Source organism: Bos javanicus, chromosome 19 (assembly GCF_032452875.1).
Source record: "Bos javanicus breed banteng chromosome 19, ARS-OSU_banteng_1.0, whole genome shotgun sequence".
Classification (NCBI taxonomy): domain Eukaryota; kingdom Metazoa; phylum Chordata; class Mammalia; order Artiodactyla; family Bovidae; genus Bos; species Bos javanicus.
Window position 1 is genome coordinate 50,631,581 of NC_083886.1, and position 18,644 is coordinate 50,650,224.

General features: G+C 45.2%; 1 long non-coding RNA gene across 1 annotated transcript; it reads left to right on the forward strand.

Annotated features, from left to right (window-relative positions):
• Positions 1-10,962: 10,962 nt before the first annotated feature.
• On the forward strand, positions 10,963-18,244 carry LOC133232674 (uncharacterized). Its single transcript, XR_009731423.1, has 2 exons — positions 10,963-11,177; positions 16,358-18,244. It is a non-coding gene; the product is annotated as an uncharacterized LOC133232674 (long non-coding RNA).
• The last annotated feature ends 400 nt before the right edge of the window (positions 18,245-18,644 follow it).

Sequence of the window (18,644 nt, forward strand, 5' to 3'; positions counted from 1 at the left end):
CACCTTTTTCACTGGCGGTGGGTGTCAGTAAAAACAGGGTGGAGAAAAGAGCAGACTCCTTGAGGAAGCAGATAGCACTTGCTGGTGAGCGTGAGCGCACACACACACAGTCTGAGGATGCTCAGAAAGACCCCCGTGAGACAGAAGCGGCGGAGGCCCTTCCTCCTCAGCAGCGGTAAATGTGGAACCCAAACGAATGTTAGTCTTCTTGTGACCCCATTTGTAGCCTGAGGATGGGGTGGTGCCAAGAAACACAGTGCCTGAGAGTACAGGAAGCAGGTGGCACGCTCAAATTAGCACTGTGCAAGGGGGTCTGACAGACTGTCTACTCGAGGCTGGGCGGGATGTAGGGACACCACGAGGAGCAGCCCAGTACTCCCGGGCTGGAAAGAGTCCAGCTGTTACTTCCTCTGGGCTGATGGGACGAGATGAAAGATGCCCGGAAGCTGGAAGCACAATTGTGTACAGAAAGTTGTCCTGTGAGGAACCTTCCCTGGAGGGACAGCCAGAGCAAGGCAAGCTCTTAGGGAGGGAGCCGAGGAAATAAATGACTCTGATCTTCCTATTTCTGGGTCTTCACTGGCTGTCCAGTGGTTAAGACTCTGAGCTTCCACTGCTGGGGGCAAAGGTCAATCCCTGGTAGGGGAACTAAAATCCCTCATACCTTGCAGTGTGGCTAAAAAAAGAAGAAAAACAACAAAAAAGACGATCTTAGTCTTTTTCCTCCCCTGGTCTCTTGTCCGGGGCTCTCCCGACCAGTAGCCAGCGTCCTAGGAGCCCATCTGTTTGGTCCATGTAGGTCAGCCTCGAGGCAGAGAGCAGGATGGAGAATGATGAAGAATGATCTGGAAGGGCAGAGAAATGCTGTCTGGCCCACACAAATTACCCTGGAATACTGAACCTGGGGGGATCTTTCCTGCCTTGGGAAAGGTGTTTTTGTTTTTTTTTTAAAGTATTATGTTACATTTATAGTTTCTCTTTGTTCTGGTGATTCTCAAGCAGGGACGGCAGGGCTCCCCTGGAGGGTAATGGAAAGGTGTGTGGGCAGTTTCTTTTTTCTCTGCTTGTCTCAATGACTTGGGGTTACAGTTGGCATTTTCTGGGTGGAGGCCAGGAACACTAAGTGCTTTGCTGTGCTAAGGAAGAGTCCTGAAGAATGAAGAACTTGTTGAAAGCCCTGGAGAGTAGGTTGGGCTCAACCAGGGGAAGGAACCAGAAAGCATGGTGGCTTGAACTGGAGCATCCAAAAGAAAGCTGGCTATGCCTAAGGGTAAGATCTTGGGTGACTTATAGCTACATGGGCAGCTGGAGGCGCCGCCATGTATGAAAGAGACAGGTTGGAGGTCAGGAGCTGGGACTGACTCACACTGCCCAAAGGAGACAAGATCCATGGGTTCAACAAGCAAGACCCTGGGAGCCTAGAGTCAGGCTAGTAGATGTATCGGGGACATCTGTGGGCAGGGTTGGCCTGTGGGTTTATACCATAACGTGAAGGTCAAATCCAGAGTAAGGAGGGCACTCTAGGTCCATATGGTGCCAGCATGGATGGATGCTGCCCTGGGCTCAGATGGAGACGGGCTTCCCTGGTGGCTCAGATGGTAAAGAACCTGCCCTCAACCTGGGAGACCTAGGTTTGATCCCTGGGTGGGGGAGATCCCCTGGAGAAGGAAATGGCAACCCACTCCAGTATTCTTGCCTGGAGAATTCCATGGACAAGAAGAGCCTGGCGGGCTGCAGCCCAGGGGGTCGCAAAGAGTCAGACACGATTCAGCGGCTAACACACACACAGATGCGGACACCAGCTGTTTGTCTTCTCTGCCGTCCCTGTGGGGTTGTCTCCTCGTCAGGTGGGTTCAGGTAAGATGAGCTTTAGAATCTGACAAGACGGGAGGTGACAAGGAGGGTCAGGGGCTGGAGATCCCGCCCCCTTTATTTCTGTGTCCTTGAGTTGGGGATAGAGCGGTGGCTCTAGAAACGGAGGCAGCGTGAAATGTGCAGGTGGCGGCAGCAGGGGGCGCTACTGGGCCTTCTAGAGGTGGGAAATTGGCGAAGTCAAAGGGTTGGTTTTATATAAAGTATATTGAATATAAGATGCATCTCAACTTCAGAGATAATATAAGAAAAAAAGAATGTCTTAGAATTGACAAAATACACAGTCCTTTTACTTGATTCTCTCGGTAACCTTAAGAAATGAACAGGGGAAGCCTGGAGTGCTGCAGTCCATGGCGTCACAAAGAGTGGGACATGACTGAGTGAACTGAAATGGATATCTCCATTTTATCAATGGAAAAACTGAGGCTCAGAGAGAGTGGGTAACTCCCCAGGTATAGGGCTTTAGTCCAACAGGAACATATGTCTCCTAGAATCCCTGGAGCCAGTGATGCTCTGAAATTTCTATTTAGCATGGATTTGGGCGCAGCAAGTGGGTTGGAAGGAGCCGGGAGCCAGCTTGTCTTGAGAGCTACCTGGGAAAAATTACACTTCTTGCGTAGCTTTTTGGAAGACAAATAGACATTATGGTTGTTGTTCAGTTGGTCAGTCGTGTCTGACTCTTTGTGACCCCATGGACTGCAGCACGCCAGGCTCCGGTGTCCTTCACTATCTCCCAGTGTTAGCTCAAACTCGTGTCCATTAAGTTGATGATGCCATCCAGCCATCTCATCCTCTGTCGCCCCCTTTTCCTCCTGCCCTCAGTCTTTCCCAGCATCAGGGTCTTTTCCAGAGAGTTGGCTCACTGGAGATTATGGTGAGCGTGCAAATCCCCCAAGCCACTCCCTCCAGCTGTCAGTGCTTAGAGCTGTGAGCAGTACTCCCAAGGTTTGTCCTGTCTCTAGACACCATCAGCCCTGGATGGGGACTTGCCCCTTACCTGACCCTTGCAGCGGACCCCAGCTTGTCTGATGCCACTGTGCTCCCCAGCTTCACTGGAACCAGGTCCCAGATACCTCAGGGCTGTCTCGGAAATGCTGAGGGCTTGTGAGGGTGCCACAGAACCCACACAGCCCAGCCAGTGCCTGCTCTCTGCCTGGGGCCACTCAGAGATCCCGGGCAGGCCCCACGCCTCCACGAGGCCACTCAGTCTCCTCTGTAGCTGAGTTTAAAGTGTCTAAGTCAAGAAGCCAGGACCCTGGGCCTGGTCCCCACAGGCCCCAGTATCTCTGCTCAGAAGAAATTAGAGCTCCAGGCTCTGTTCTTTTGTCTTTAAGCTTTTTTTTTTTTTTTTTAATGTGGGCCATTTTTAAAGTTTTCTTGAATTTGTTACAGTACTGCTTCTGTTTGACATTTTGGTTTTGTGCTCATAAGGCGTGTGGGATCTTAGTTTCCTGACCAGGAATTGAACCCTCACTCCCCGCATTGGAAGGCGAAGTATTAACCACTGGACCTCCAGGGATGTCCCAGGCTTTTGTTCTGGCCTCGTGTGTCACAGAAGTGTCTGCATGGATAGATAGATCTGAGAGAAAATCAAGGCCCAAGCAGGTCTCTCAACACAGATGCCTGTGCTTCTGACAAGGCTGCATGGGGCATCTTTTTCTTGTACAAAGAAAGTGTTTAGCCTCCATGGCTTATTTCCGGCTAAGAATCTACTTTAATCTAGTTTCAGAGACTAACACTTATTTTTAAAATATTTTTAAAATTTACTTATTTCTTCGGTTGTGCCCAGTCTTAGTTTCCGCATCTGGGCTCTTCACTCTTTGTTGTGGCCTGTGAACTTAGTTGCAGCATGCGAACTCTTAGTTGAGGCAGGCAGAATCTAGGGAATTCAGGGAATGAACCTGGGCCCTCTGCATTGGGAGCACACAGTTTTAGCCACTGGACCACCAGCGAAGTCCCTCAGAGACTAATATTTAAGGAGACCTAATAAATTGGCCACCTAAACCATAAACTCCTAGTTCCGTGCTAAGTCGCTTCAGTCATGTCCAACTCTTTGCTACCCCATGGACTGTAGCCCACCAGGCTTTTCTGCCCATGGGATTCTCCAGGCAAGAATACTGGAGTGGGTTGCCATGTTTTCCTCTAGAGGATCACCTTGACCCAAGGATCAAACCCTCAAACACATGCATTTAGGGTTTAGGTTTCTTTATGATTTTGGAGGAGAAGGCAATGGCACCCTACTCCAGTACTCTTGCCTGGAAAATCCCATGGGCAAAGGAGCCTGGTAGGCTGCAGTCCATGGGGTCACGAAGAGTCAGATACGACTGAGTGACGTCACTTTCACTTTTCACTTTCATGCACTGGAGAAGGAAATGGCAACCCACTCCAGCGTTCTTGCCTGGAGAATCCCTATGGGGTCACACAGAGTCGGACACGACTGAAGCGACTTAGCAGCAGCAGCAGCAGCAGCAGCGGAAGGGCTGGCCACCTTGCCAGTTCATCTGGACCATAAAGAAGGCAGAGCGCTGAAGAATTGATGCTTTCAAATTGCGGTGCTGAAGAAGGCTCTTCAGAGTCCCTTGGACAGCAAGTAGATCAAACCAGTTAATCTTAAAGGAAATCAACCCTGAATACTCGTTGGAAGGACAGATGCTGAAGCTAAAGCTCCAATACTTTGGCCACATGATGTGAACAGCCTACTCATTGGAAAAGACCCTGATGTGGGGAAGGATTGAGGGAAGGAGGAGAAGAGGGCAACAGAGGATGAGATGGCTGGATGGCAACACCGATTCAATGGACATGAATTTGGGAAAACTCTGGGAGATGGTGAGGGACAGGGAAGCCTGGCGTGTTGCAGTCCATGGAGTTGCAAAGAGTCAGACACGACTTGGTAACTGAACAACAAAAACAAAGCTCCTAAAGGCAACCTGAGGTTAGAGGAAGCCCAGTGGGCTTGGGTCTGGCATTGGAGAAAAGACCTGGAGCCCTGTGAGGGTCATGATCAACAGCAAACATCTGTTGAATTACTGGTGTTCAAGACAGGCAGCCAGAGTCAGGTCTGAGTTTTAAGAGAAACTATTCCCTGATCGGTCTGGAGGCCAGAAATGCAAAATCAAGGTGTTGGCAGGCCTGTGCTGAAAAGCTCTAGGGGAGGACCCTTCCATGCCTCTTTCAGCATCTAGAGGTTGCTGGCAATCCTAGACATTGCTTGGCTTGTAGACGCACCACTCCATACACACCTAATCTTCACACGGCCTCCTCCATGCGTATCTGTGTCTCTTCTTCTATGGACACTTGTGATTGAATTTAGGGCCCATTCAGTATGACCTCACCTTAACCTCATATACCTACAAAGACTTCTATTCCAAATCATGTTCAGGGTACTGGAGGTTAAGGTGTCAACAAGTCTTCTTGGGGACACAAGTCAGCCCCCAACATGACATAGTATCCAAACAATGTCAGGAAATTGACAACCATCCAAAGGAAACATGTTCTCATTTTCTTTTGTTTCCCAGGTCAATGGAATAGTTTTCCTTGTCATACACTGTACTCCTTCCCTTTGCCTTTATTTTTTTTAAAGAGAATAGTGCTTTTCTTCATTATTCGGTTGGCCAAAAAGTTTGTTCGTGTTTTTCCATCGCATCTTATGGCAGGACATGACTGTTCATTGCAGAATATTTAGAAAACGGAAGTGCACAAAGATAATCCTTAATTGGGAAAAGAATCTAAAAAAGAGTGGATTTAAAAAAAACAGAGTGGAGATATATATATACACACATATAACTGATTCACCTTGCTGTATGACAGAAACTAATACAACACTGTGAATCAACTATACTCCAATAAAAAGTTTAAAAGAAAAAAAAAGAGATAATCAAGTATTTTTCCATGTATAGTTTTTCTTTGGATAAACAGTATCACATTACATAAATTGTTTTGAAGCCTGTTTATTTTTACTCAATGTATCATATGTATTTTCCTAGCCAAATAGGAAAATATTTGGATATTATACAACATGATTTTTAATGGGTCTATAGAATGTCTTCTTATGAATTATTACTCCTCTATTATTGGCTATTAGCTTGTGTGTGTGTGTGTGTGTGTTTTGCTACTGTAAGTAACACTATGATGACCATCCTTTTCACATAGGTCTTTGTATATGTATCTGATAAGTTCTTAGAAATGCAACTGTTAAAGATATCCACAGGTTAAGGTTTTGGGTGCATATTGATAAACTGTCCTCCAGAGAGACTATACAACAACTGCATATGAAAATGCCAATGTTAAATCACATAGGGTCTCCCTGAAGAAACCTGTCCACTATATTTTGAGAGTCTTGTTAAAAATGCAGATTCTGAGTCTGTATACAGGTCAGGAGAGAAGTGAGGACTGCAGTTCTCCATTTCCAACTCCCTAGGGGTTGCTGCCACTGACAACCTGCTGACTATGCTTTGAACAGTAAGGATTTAGAGGACTTCCAAATCATACAAGTAGATTAAATGAAAAATGGCCTCGCAGTACCAGCAGATCCCAGGAATTCCATGGTGGTCCTGCAGTTAAGACGCTGCGCTTTCACTGCCAAGGGCCCAGGTTCGATCCCTCATGGGAGAACTAAGATCCTGCAAGCCCAAGAAGAAAACTCTCTTAAAAAAACACCAGAAAATTCCAATCAACAGGCACTTGACTTATTCACCCGAATAGAAGACAGGTAAGGCACCAAGGTTCTCAAGGCAAGAATACTGAAGTGGATTGCCATTCCCTTTTCCAGTGGACCACGTTTTGTCAGAACTCTCCATGACCCGTCCATCTTGGGTGGCCCTACATGGTGGCTCATAGTTTCATTGAGTTAGACAAGGCTGTGGTCTGTGTGATCAGTTTGGTTAGTTTTCTGTGATTGTGGTTTTCATTTGTCTGTCCTCTGATGGAAAAGGATAAGAGGCTTATGGAAGCTTCCTGATGGGAGGGACTGACTGTGGGGGAAACTGGGTCTTGTTCTGATGGGTGGGGCCATGCACAGTAAATCTTTAATCCAATTTTCCGTTGATGGGAGGGGCTGTGCCTGTTGTTTGGCCTGAGGCCAAATTGACCCACCAACATCTCCACTTAGACTCCTGGACATTCACAGGCAAGTCTGGCTCAGTCTCCCGCTAGCCTCCAAAGTCAAGTTCCCTGGAGAGTTCTCAGTCTGTTTGCTGGGTGCCCAGGTTGGGAAATCTGTTGCGGGTCCTAGAACTTTCTTAAAAATGCGAGAATTTCTTTGGTATAATTGTTCTGCAGTTTGTGGGTCGTCTGCTCAGCGGCTCTCTGGCGGGGCAACCTCCTCTAAGAGGGCTTATGCCACACACTGGGTGACCCAGGTCTGCTGCAGCCAGAGCCCCTGTCCCCATGACAGGCCACTGCTGACCCGTGCTCCCGCAGGAGACACTCAAACACTCAAAGGCAGGTCTGGCTCAGTCTGGAGCTTAAGTTGAACAGTTCTATGATGACCTACAAGACCTTCTAGAACTAACACCAAAAAAAGATGTCCTTTTCATCATAGGGGACTGGAATGCAAAAGTAGGAAGTCAAGAGATACCTGGAGTAATAGGCAAGTTTGGCCTTGGAGTACAGAATGAAGCAGGACAAAGGCTAACAGAGTTTTGCCAAAAGAACGCACTGGTCATAGCAAACACCCTCTTCCAACAACACAAGAGAAGACTCTACACAGGGACATCACCAGATGGTCAACACCGAAATCAGATTGACTATGTTCTTTGTAGCTGAAGATGGAGAAGTGCTATACCGTCAGCAAAAACAAGACTGGGAGCTGACTGTGGCTCAGATCAGTTCAGTTTAGTTCAGTCAGTCACTCAGTCATGTCCGACTCCTTGCGACCCCATGAATCACAGCACTCCAGGCCTCCCTGTCCATCACCAACTCCCAGAGTTCATGAACTCCTTACTGCCAAATTCAAACTTAAACTGAAGAAAGTAGGGAAAACCACTAGACCATTCAGGTATGACCTAAATCAAATCCCTTACGATTATACAGTGGAAGTGAAAAATAGATTCAATGGATTAGATCTGATAGAGTGCCTGAAGAACTATGGATGGAGGTTCCTGGCATTGTACAGGAGGCAGTGATCAAGACCATCCCCAAGAAAAAGAAATGCAAAAGGCAAAATGGTTGTCTGAGGAGGCCTTACAAATAGCTGAGAAAAGAGAAGCTAAAGGCAAAGGAGAAAAGAAAAGATATACCCATCTGAATGCAGAGTTTCAAAGAACAGAAAGGAGAGATAAGAAAGCCTTCCTCGGTGATCAATGCCAAGAAGTCAGTTCAGTTCAGTCACTCAGTCGTGTCTGACTCTTTGAGACCCCAGGGACTGCAGCGTGCCAGGCTTCCCTGTCCATCACCAACTCCCAGACTTACTCAAACTCATGTCCATCAAGTTGGTGATGCCATCCAATGATCTCATCCTCTGTCATCCCCTTCTCCTCCTGCCTTCAATCTTGACCAGCATCAGGGTCTTTTCCAATGAGTCAGTTCTTTGCATCAGGTGGTCAAAGTATTAGAATTTCAGCTTCAGCATCAGTCCTTCCAATGAATATTCAGCACTGATTTCCTTTAGGATTGACTGGTTTGATCTCCTTGCAGTTCAAGAGACTCTCAAGAGTCTTCTCCAACACCATAGTTCAAAAGCATCAATTCTTTGGTGCTCAGCTTTCTCTATAGTCCAACTCTCACATCCATACATGACCACTGAAAAAACCATAGCTTTAACTAGATGGACTTTTGTTGGCAAAGTAATGTCTTTGCTTTTTAATATGCTGTCTAAGTTGGTCATAGGATATCTGGCTCCAGGTGAGTGATCACACCATCGTGGTTATCTGGGCCATTAAGATCTTTTTGTATAGTTCTTCTGTGTATTCTTGCCAACTCTTTTTAATATCTTCTGCTTCTGTTAGGTCCATACCGTTTCTGTTCTTTATTGTCCCCATTTTTCATGAAATGTTCCCTTGGTATCTCTAAAGGTTTTGAAGAGCTCTCTAGTCCTTCCCATTCTATTGTTTTCCTCTATTTCTTTGCATTCCAAATCAGGAATTTCTTTGGTTCCAAATCAGGAAAGGAGAGTATCAAGGCTGTATATTGTCACCCTGCTTATTTAACTTATATGCAGGGTACATCATGAGAAATGCCAGGCTGGATGAAGCAGAAGCTGGAATCAATATTGCTGGGAGAAATGTCAATAATGTCAGATATCAGATGACACCACCCTTATGGCAGAAAGCAAAGAAGAACTAAAGAGCCTCTTGATGAAAGTCAAAGAATAGAGTGAAAAAGCTGGCTTAAAACTCAATATTCAAATAACTAAGATCATGGCATCTGGTCCAATCACTTTATGGCTAATAGATGAGGAAACAATGGAAACAGTGAGAGACTTTATTTTCTTGGGCTCCCAAATCACTGCAGATGGTGACTGCAGCCATGAAATTAAAAGACGCTTGCTCCTTGGAAGAAGAGCTATGACCAACCTAGATAGCATATTAAAAAGCAGAGACATTACTTTGCCAATAAAGCTCCGTCTAGTCAAAGTATAGTTTTTTCAGTAGTCAGGTATGGATGTGAGAGTTGGACTATAAAGAAAGCTGAGCACCGAAGAATTGATTCTTTTGAACTATGGTGTTGGAGAAGACTCTTGAGAGTCTCTTGGACTGCAAGGAGATCCAACCAGTCAATCCTAAAGGAAATCAGTGCTGAATATTCATTGGAAGGACTGATGCTGAAGCTGAAATTCTAATACTTTGACCACCTGATGCAAAGAACTGACTCATTGGAAAAGACCCTGATGCTGGTCAAGATTGAAGGCAGGAGGAGAAGGGGATGACAGAGGATGAGATCGTTGGATGGCATCACCAACTTGATGGACATGAGTTTGAGCAAGCTCCAGGAGTTGTTGATGGACAGAGAAGTGTGGCATGGTGCAGTCGATGGGGTCTCAAAAAGTCAGACACGGCTAAGTGATTGAACTGAACTGAAGGCACCAGGGGAGACATTGTAAGGTGAAGATGGTGGAGTAATCCCAGATCCATTCGTACTTTTGATGCAATTTATCTTCTGTGGTTCCTTCTTTCTTACAGCTGACTCCACATTAGTCCTCACCTCCAACACCTAGGCCAGTTCCCTGGTATCAGTCACAAACTCCATGAACACAAAACTGTTTCTTCCTAATGGAGTCACAATGGTCTTGACCCCATTCCTGTGAGCCCTTGGCCCAGCCCAGCACCCTCATGTCGGGGTCCTCAGAGCATCTATCCTGGACCTGCCTTTATTGCATCAGCAATGCCTGTAGGTTCTCTCCCCTGGCCCAACCTCCCGCTATTCCTAGCTCAGTGAGAAGGAAATTTGTTGGCAATGAAAGAAAAAGGTACTCCTACGAGAAAAGGAATTTCAGCAAAGAAATTCACAGCCTTTGAGTTTCCTCTATCTGTGTTCCATGACTCCTTCCAGCCTAAGGGCCTGGGTGAATGCCCACTGGGAGAGTCCTCCATGCAGAACACCTTGGAACCATTTGATCCTCAGATCCACCAGCAGTTTGCCAAGGCTGTCCTTGGTGAATTCAGAGAGCGCCTGTAGCATGAAGGTGGGCACCCCTAGGGCACTGCGGCACAGATGACCCCTTTGTGACAAAGCTGAAACCATTTATGACGTTGCCAATCATCCTCTGAATCCTGCCAATGGCAGGAATGACGCCTAGCAAAGTTGCAAGGACAGTCCTATTCCAGTGATGTTCCAAAGACATACTGAGCACAGTGGTTCAAGGGACCAGAGCTGTCTCTTAACCCTGGAAACCTGTGAGATGTGGCTTGATCGTCACCCTACAGATACATTCTTTTACTGACATTTACTTCATTCTCTCAGAGTCCCCTCTGAGACTCTGAGAGCTTCAGTCTCTCAGAGTACCCGTCTCATGGGGTGGGCTCCATGGAGGCAGCCCGGCCCCATGCAGCTCTGGAGCTGGGTTAGTTACCCTGGACAAGTCACTCGACTCATCCTGCGTGCTTCTTCATTGAGTTTTTTAGTGTCTACATTCCTCAAGGTGATAGGGACAGAGTAGGTGCTTAAACAGTTAATACCACTAGGGGATTATAAGTAGAAAAAGTACAGGAGACTCATGTAAGTTAATGATTACTTAAGAAAGCAGGTTTGCTTAACCATAAAACCAACAGGCTTGCTTAGCAACAAAGCCATACAGCAGAAGTGTGAGACAGACCCCCAAACAATAAAAGAATGCTGGGATGAGACCCACATCCTGCAGAATGAGCTCGGTAAGTTTATGATCTTCAGCACATGTGATCCCTAGGACACATCAATGAAGACCCATTGCAGCCAAGAATTAAAAAAAAAAAACTTAAAATTTAAAAAAGTAAGTCCTTTTATTTTCAAGTATCGAATCAGAAATCAACCTTCTGTTTCATAAGCATCATATATTGTTTAGGTTTGTTTGTTTAAATTGATACATCTTTTATGTCTCTCAGTTTATAGGTTACACTTCCCTCTATTATTTTTAATTTTTTAAAATATTTATTTCTATTTATTTATTTGGCTGTGCCAGGTCTTAATGGAGGCATGTGGGATCTAGTTCCCCAACCAGGAATCGAATCCAGGTGCCCTGCGCTGGGAGTGTGAAATCTTAGGCATTGGACCACCAGGGAAGCCCCCCCCCTCTTTATTACACCCTTGCAATGTATTTGGTAGTGAAAACCTAAATTATATTTTTAAACATGCTGAATTAAAATTATCTTGAGATCATATGTTGGTCTTAAAGCAAAACAGTATCAGTCAGGAGGGGGCAATCATTCATACTTTCCACTCACTTTTGTAATTAAACACTGATTCCTTTACAAGGGAATACTCAGTAAGAAGACAGTGTTACATTGTAAATTCAGGTGCATGATGGGAATATCTCTTGAAAATTTAAAAAATTTTGTGAACCAGTTTTTAAGCAATCTAAACGCTACAGAGTTACTCTCTTCACTGGAGATTTCCAAAGGGAAAAATAAAATCACTGAGTCCATTTTCTGTGAAAGAACAGGGTACACAGTAACTGCGAGGGGCAGCACCCAGGGCACAGGGCAGAGAGTGTTCTGCAGGGATAAGAGCATGCAAGTGCATAAAGATCAGCTGCTCTTTATTAAGCGGCTCAAGGCTTTGGGGAACATGAAAGTTTATAAAGATACCTGGTTGTTGTGGCTGCACAAAGTAGAGAACAGAGACAATTCTCATTCACCTACAATGAGGAGAAGGGTTTGAGGGGCTGCTGACATCTCCAGAATTGCTTTAATTTTCCGTTATTGTTGCAGTTTCTGTCTCCAGCCTTGGCTGAAGTGCTGAGGTCCCAGGGGCTCATCTTGAGGGGGAGGGGGTGGGGGGCCAGGGAGAGGGCTTTCTTTTTTCCTCTCTTCTCTGGGCCCTTTCACCCCCTGCCCTTTGAGTCTTGCCAAGACACACCCTGCCCTGAGAGAGGGTGGTTCCTGGAGAAGAGCCGAGCGGCCGGGTGGCTGGTCAGAGGCGACTGGGTGTGGACTCTGGTGTGGACGACACCCGGGACCTTCTGGCCCTGGGAACGGAGCCAGGCTGAATTAGTTTTCTGGCTATTGCGGGTCTCAGTGTACATTCCCTTCTCTAGTCCAAGCTGAAAATTCCGTTGTACTGAGCATGTGTATGTGTGTGAGCACGCGTGTGGTACGAAGAGCATGTAAGGAGAGGCTGGAAGGACCCGTGTTTTTGGCCTCCTCGGCCCTGGGATCCCAGCCCTCATCTCCAGGGGCCAGGTCTCCGGACTTTCAGGAAAATTGGCCGTAGAGCAGAGAGAAGGGGCCCTCACTCCCCTCCAGGCTACCTGGAAAGGGCAGTATCACCTGACATTAAGTGAAAAAAATCACAATAATAGCAAACCTGATTAAAGGCTTATGACCATAGCTGGGCATTTTCTATGCATTAATCATTTCATTTAATTTGCACAGCAATCCCCCAGGTAGATGGGATTGGATTGGAACAAAGCAAGCAAAGGGAGCTTCGTGAGGCTGAATAACTTGCTCCAAGTTAAACAGAGTATGAAGATGTTTGGCTTAGTGCTTCAGCTAAGCTGCGACTCTAGGCCAAGTCATCTGGCCTCTCTGAATCTCAGTTTCCTCATCTGCAAAGTGGAAATAATGGGAACATCCGCCTGGGGAAGTTAATTAAAAGGAAAAATGAGCTAATGCATGGAAGACCACAGGGTGAACTAGAGCATAATGGGAAAATATGGTAAGAATGTGAGAAAGCTGCTTGCTCAGCACAGACCCAGTTGTTTTCCTAGCAATAAGGCACACTTTCTTTGATGAAATTCTTCTAGTCAATAAACTAGGTTACCTCATTGTAAGAATATCTTGTCTCCTCATAGCATTCAGTACAGCTCATGTCATCTAGACAGAGAGCAGAAAAAAATGAAGCCTGTAAACACTTGAATTTTTCCTGAATGAGCCTTTGTGCTAAACGAGGGGAGCTCGCTGCTGAAGTGGTGCATTCCTCAGAGGCAGGCCAAATTTTACATTCTGTCACCAGCAGCTTTTAGCCAAGTCCTAAACACAAGTTAGTCTCCTGAGAAACACCTGCTTGATGTGTACATACTTTCTCCAGTTCCTGCCCATATGACCTTACATAGGTAGTATGCACGTTTTCCTCTATTACAAAGTTCAAAAAGAGGGTCCTGTATTCTTAACATTCAGAGCTTCATTCATTCATTTATTCTACACTCAAAATTTAGTTGCTGGGTTTTTTTTATTCATTCTGTAATTTTTGAGATTGCAGTATCCAGGCGCTGTGTAGGTTCTGGAAATACAGGACAGACTTGGTCCTGTTCTCATGAGCTCACATAGTTTAATGGGGGCAACAGAAAAACAAGCAAACAAGTAGATACTGCTGTGATCAGTGTGAGGAAGGAAGCAAAGAGCTGATGCAGAGATGGGGTGGGCAGATAAGGGCCCTCCACAGTGGAGAAGGAGCCAGTCCCGTGGTGGAGCTGGCGACAGAGCACCGGTGGAGGAGCAGCCCGAGCAGAGGGTGGAGGCAGGCATGGCAAGGCTGCGCGGAGCAGGCCTGCAGGCAAGGCTCACAATGTGAGCAGGGGCAGTCAGGGGTCACCATGCAGGGCTTTGTGGACTATGGTAAGGAGTTTGATTTTAAAGACTGCACTAAGAAGCCATTGACAGCTTTTTTTGTTGTTGTTAATTGTGGTAAAATTCATTTAACGTTGTAATTTGAATTTCTATTCCTCCCTCTACCCACCCCACCCCCACCTCTGGCCACTGCTAATCTGCTTTCTGTCCGTATGGATTTGCCAATTCTGGCCCTGGGTTGGGAAGATCTCTTGGAGAAGAGAAAGGCTACCCACTCCAGTATTCTGGCCTGGAGAATTCCACGGACTGTATAGTCCATGGAGTCACAGAGAGTCAGACCCGACTGAGCGACTTTCACTTTCATACATTAAGTGGTGGCACGTTTTCTAGGGTCATCCACGTCTGCCCTTTGTGAAGGGCAGTGTGAACCCATCTGACTTAGTTGTAGGATCACCTTCACTGCCATGGAGAGGATGGATAGAAGCCAGAGGGCAAGTGGGCAGATAACCTGCGATGGGGAGGGTGAGAGGAAATGGAGATGCGGAAAGATGGCTGCAGTGGAAATGGAGGGAGGGGGCGCTTCCAAGTCCCCAGGAGGTCCAGGCAGGGGGAGCAGATGTAGAGGGAAGCCAAGAGTTCTATTTTGAATATCTTAAACTTGAGGTATCTGAGATGTTAATTAGGCGATGAAAATGTGACTCTGGGAATTAGTAGAAAAGTCAGAGCTGGATGCAGATAGAATTTGAGGGTCATCAGCCAGGAGATTGAGGCTAAATCCAGGGGAATATGTGTTAAATTATGTGCATAATAACAAAGAGATTTCCACCCCCAAGGGTGACCAAGAATAAGGTCTGTAAATCGAATACTTCTCAGCTCCTAGCTAAAAGTGGAATAGTCTGCATCTGAATGAGTGCTCAGCATTTGCAAAGACAGAAGCTGGCATCCTCCGGTCTGAATTCAGAGGATTTTGCATCTCTATTGCTTCTGCACTCAGTCAGCCCTAACAACCAGTAACTCCTGTTAAGGGTGTTAAGTGAGAGGATACTTGCCTTTCAATTAAGAAATCCAACCAAGGGTCTTCCCTGACGGTCCAGTGGTTAAGACTCCATGCTTCCACTGCAGGGGGTGTGGGTTCAATCCCCGGTCAGGGAACTACGATCCCATAAGCTGTGTGGTATGGCCAGGAAAAAAAAAAAAAAGGAAAGAAACCCAACTAAGTGGGATGTCTTGGCACAAGTTAAAAATGAATGCTTTGATCACTGAGGTCACTTAGATAGAAGAAATCAAAGTTGTTTTTCTCAAATTTTTGTCTTAATTGAAGGGAAACATATATTCATGTTTTTACATTGTTATGTTTTCAAGTATTTGACCTTCTCCGGATACACTGTACTGTTTGGTGGAGGATTTTCCTAATTGCTAACAAAAACTCTCTAGGAGGAATCCTGGAACCTACCAAGTACTGGACAACTTTTGCTCAAACAGGTGGGGAGGGGGGACGAGGTGTGTTTCAACAACTGTCCGTCCTTTGCTGCCCACACCTGTTCATTTCCATGACTGTAAAACAGAGATACCCTGTGACTGTTAGCACAGGTCTGAGGTGAATTAAGAAAAATTAGGGCAACATAACAAGTACTTCTTAAAGGTTAATTAGCAGAAAAAACTGCCAACAAAGGTCCATCTAGTCAAGGCTATGGTTTTTTCCAGTAGTCATGTATGGATGTGAGAGTTGGACTATAAAGAAAGCTGAGCACCAAAGAATTGATGCTTTTGAACTGTGGTGTTGGAGGAGACTCTTGAGAGTCCCTTAGACTGCAAGGAGATCAGACCAGGCAATCCTAAAGGAAATCAGTCCTGAATATTCACTGTAAGTGTTCCAAGAAGGGGGACCCCCTGCCAGGGCCCGAAACTGGGCTCTTGTCTAACACTTGGAAATGAATTGCCTGAGGAGACACATGTGCTGACAAAGCGAGAGATTTTACTGGGAAAGGGCACCCAGGTGGAGAGCAGTAGGGTAAGGGAACCCAGGAGAACAGCTCTGCCTCGTGGCTCGCAGTCTTGGGTTTTATGGTGATGGGATCAGTTTCTGGGTTGTCTTTAGCCAATCTTTCTGACTCAGAGTCCTTCCTGGTGGTGCCTTGTTCAGCCAAGATGGATGCCAGCGAGGATTCTGGGAGATGGTCAGACATGTGGTGTCTCCTTTTGACCTTTCCCGAACTCTTCCGGTTGGTGATGGCTTATTAGTTCCGTGTTCGTTACCAAGACCTCCTGTTGTAAAACAACTCATGCAAATGGTTACTATGGTGCCTGGCCAGGGTGGGTGGTTTCAGTCAGTGTGCTTCCCCTAACAGAAGGACTGATGCTGAAGCTGAAACTCCAATACTTTGACCACCTGATGTGAAGAACTGACTCATTGGAAAAGACCCTGATACTGGGAAAGAGTGAAGGCAGGAGGAGAAGGGGACAACAGAGGATGAGACGGTTGGATGGCATCACCGACTCGATGGACATGAGCTTGAGTAAGCTTCGGGAGTTGGTGATGGACAGGGAAGCCTGTTGTGCTGCAGTCCATGGGGTCGCAAAGAGTCGGACACGACTAAAGTGAACTGAGCAGAAAAAAAAACCTTGGCAACCTTATGTCAGATCCCAAAATCTTTTGGAAATTTTACTGATTCATCAAGGCCAAAGTTTGGACTGTAGACTTCTTGGTTAGAACTTCAGAAACACTGCTGGTCAGTATCACTCACACAGCCTTCAGGGGAACTCATATTGTAATCTGCTTTTGCTTTGAGGTCTCTCCCGCTGCATAGTAAACACATTTAACACAGGATTTTTTTCTCCCACTTTTTGTATTCCCCTTGCAGGTGCTCAATAAATATCTGTGGACATAAAGGCAACATCTCTCCCCACTTTTCTGACTAAAAAAAGGCAACTCTTCTGCCTTTTATGTTTAATAATTCCCTAAAAAAGTCTAAATTAAGAGTTGTGGGGTTTCAATACAACCTGTTTGCTCATGATGCCTGTGGGGAAAGGAGATGGGCTGAGCCTCTCTAGATGGATGTTGGCTTTCCCACCTGCAGGGAGATCAGGTGAGGAATCTCCTCTCAGGTAAAGTTCCTTTTATCTCCCCTAGGCCCCCAGAGACTTCAAACATCTTTGTCTAACCAATGAATGCCTTGGTTCCTTACTTAGAATCTGGTTTTGAGGGAACTCTTCTTTCATCCTGTAGATATTTCTCACTCAAACTGTCTTCTCCAATCCTTCAGTAATCATTTAATGAGCATGTCCTCTGTGTCATCTTCCTATTTCATCTGCTAACAGCTTCTAGCTCAGGTTGATCCTGTGTCTCTTCCTGAACAATAATCCAATTTGCCCTGGCACCAGGGCTCAGCAAGGAAGGCCTAAGCCCTTTAGCCAGAACCTAAGGTCCTAACTGTTTTCCCCAGGCTTTCAGGATATTTGCACAAAACTTAAAATATCAATACTTATTTTTAAAAAGATCTAAAGGTTCCCTGTGGTCTTCTGTCTTTATATTAAGAAAAACTACAGAATTAGAGAAAAAAAAAAAAGAAAAGCAGAGATTTGAAGAAAAAGTGACTAAAAAAATCTATAAAAGAGACCAGGTAAAAAATCTGTAATAGGAGATCAGGTAAGAAAACAAACATTTCAGAGACATTCCACCCTATAGCAAATGCAATCAGGCACTGCCAACAGAAACTATGTTAGAGAAATAAATACACAGCTTCAAGAATACAACAGGAAACAGTACCATTTATTAAACGGGTAGGTATAGACAAAATTTCCTTTGAAATCGTAGGGAATATAGTTTTTGAAAACATCAATTTAAACATACTTACCGTCATAGAAGTAAACTTACATTAATTTATAATTATGGTATCCTGAAATGGTTCAATAGCTTATTTAAAATTATACACTGGGACTTCCCTGGCAGTCCAGTGGTTGAGATTCTGCTCTTCCACTGCAAGGGGGCATGGGTTCAAATCCTTGGTGGGGATCTAAGTTCTCACATGCTGCAGGGTGCAGTCAAACCAATTCAAAGGAACCAGAGTCTCATAAAGTTTTTATATCCAAATACCAATTTGGAGGAAATATGAATTCAGAAGAAAATGTGAAAAATGATACTATGAGGAAATAACCAACACAAGCCAGACAGGAAATTCTATAGGACAAATGACCTAATTTCACAAGAAAGAAAAAAACGAGAGATAGTAAGAAAATCTACAGATTGAAAGTCATGAGACATCCATCACAAATATGCAAACATCACTTTCCTGATTCAAATAACATATAAAATAAATTAATAACTGAAATAGAGATGAAAAGTATTTGATGGCTGGGATGAGAAGGGGAAGTAACTAGAGGCACAGATGAAACAAGACTGGGAAAATATTGATAAATGTTGAAGCTGGGTGATATATGATGGGACTCAATTATACAGTTTGGTCTACTTTTATATGTGTGAAATTCTCCACAATACAAAGAAAGAAAGAAAAAGAGGAGGAACTTACAAAGTAAAAGCTTAAAATTTATAATCAGGTAGTTTTGTGAGCTTAAATTAAAAATTCATTGACTTTTCCAGTTGTCATATTTGTACCCACCTTTCCTGGGCGCAATTTT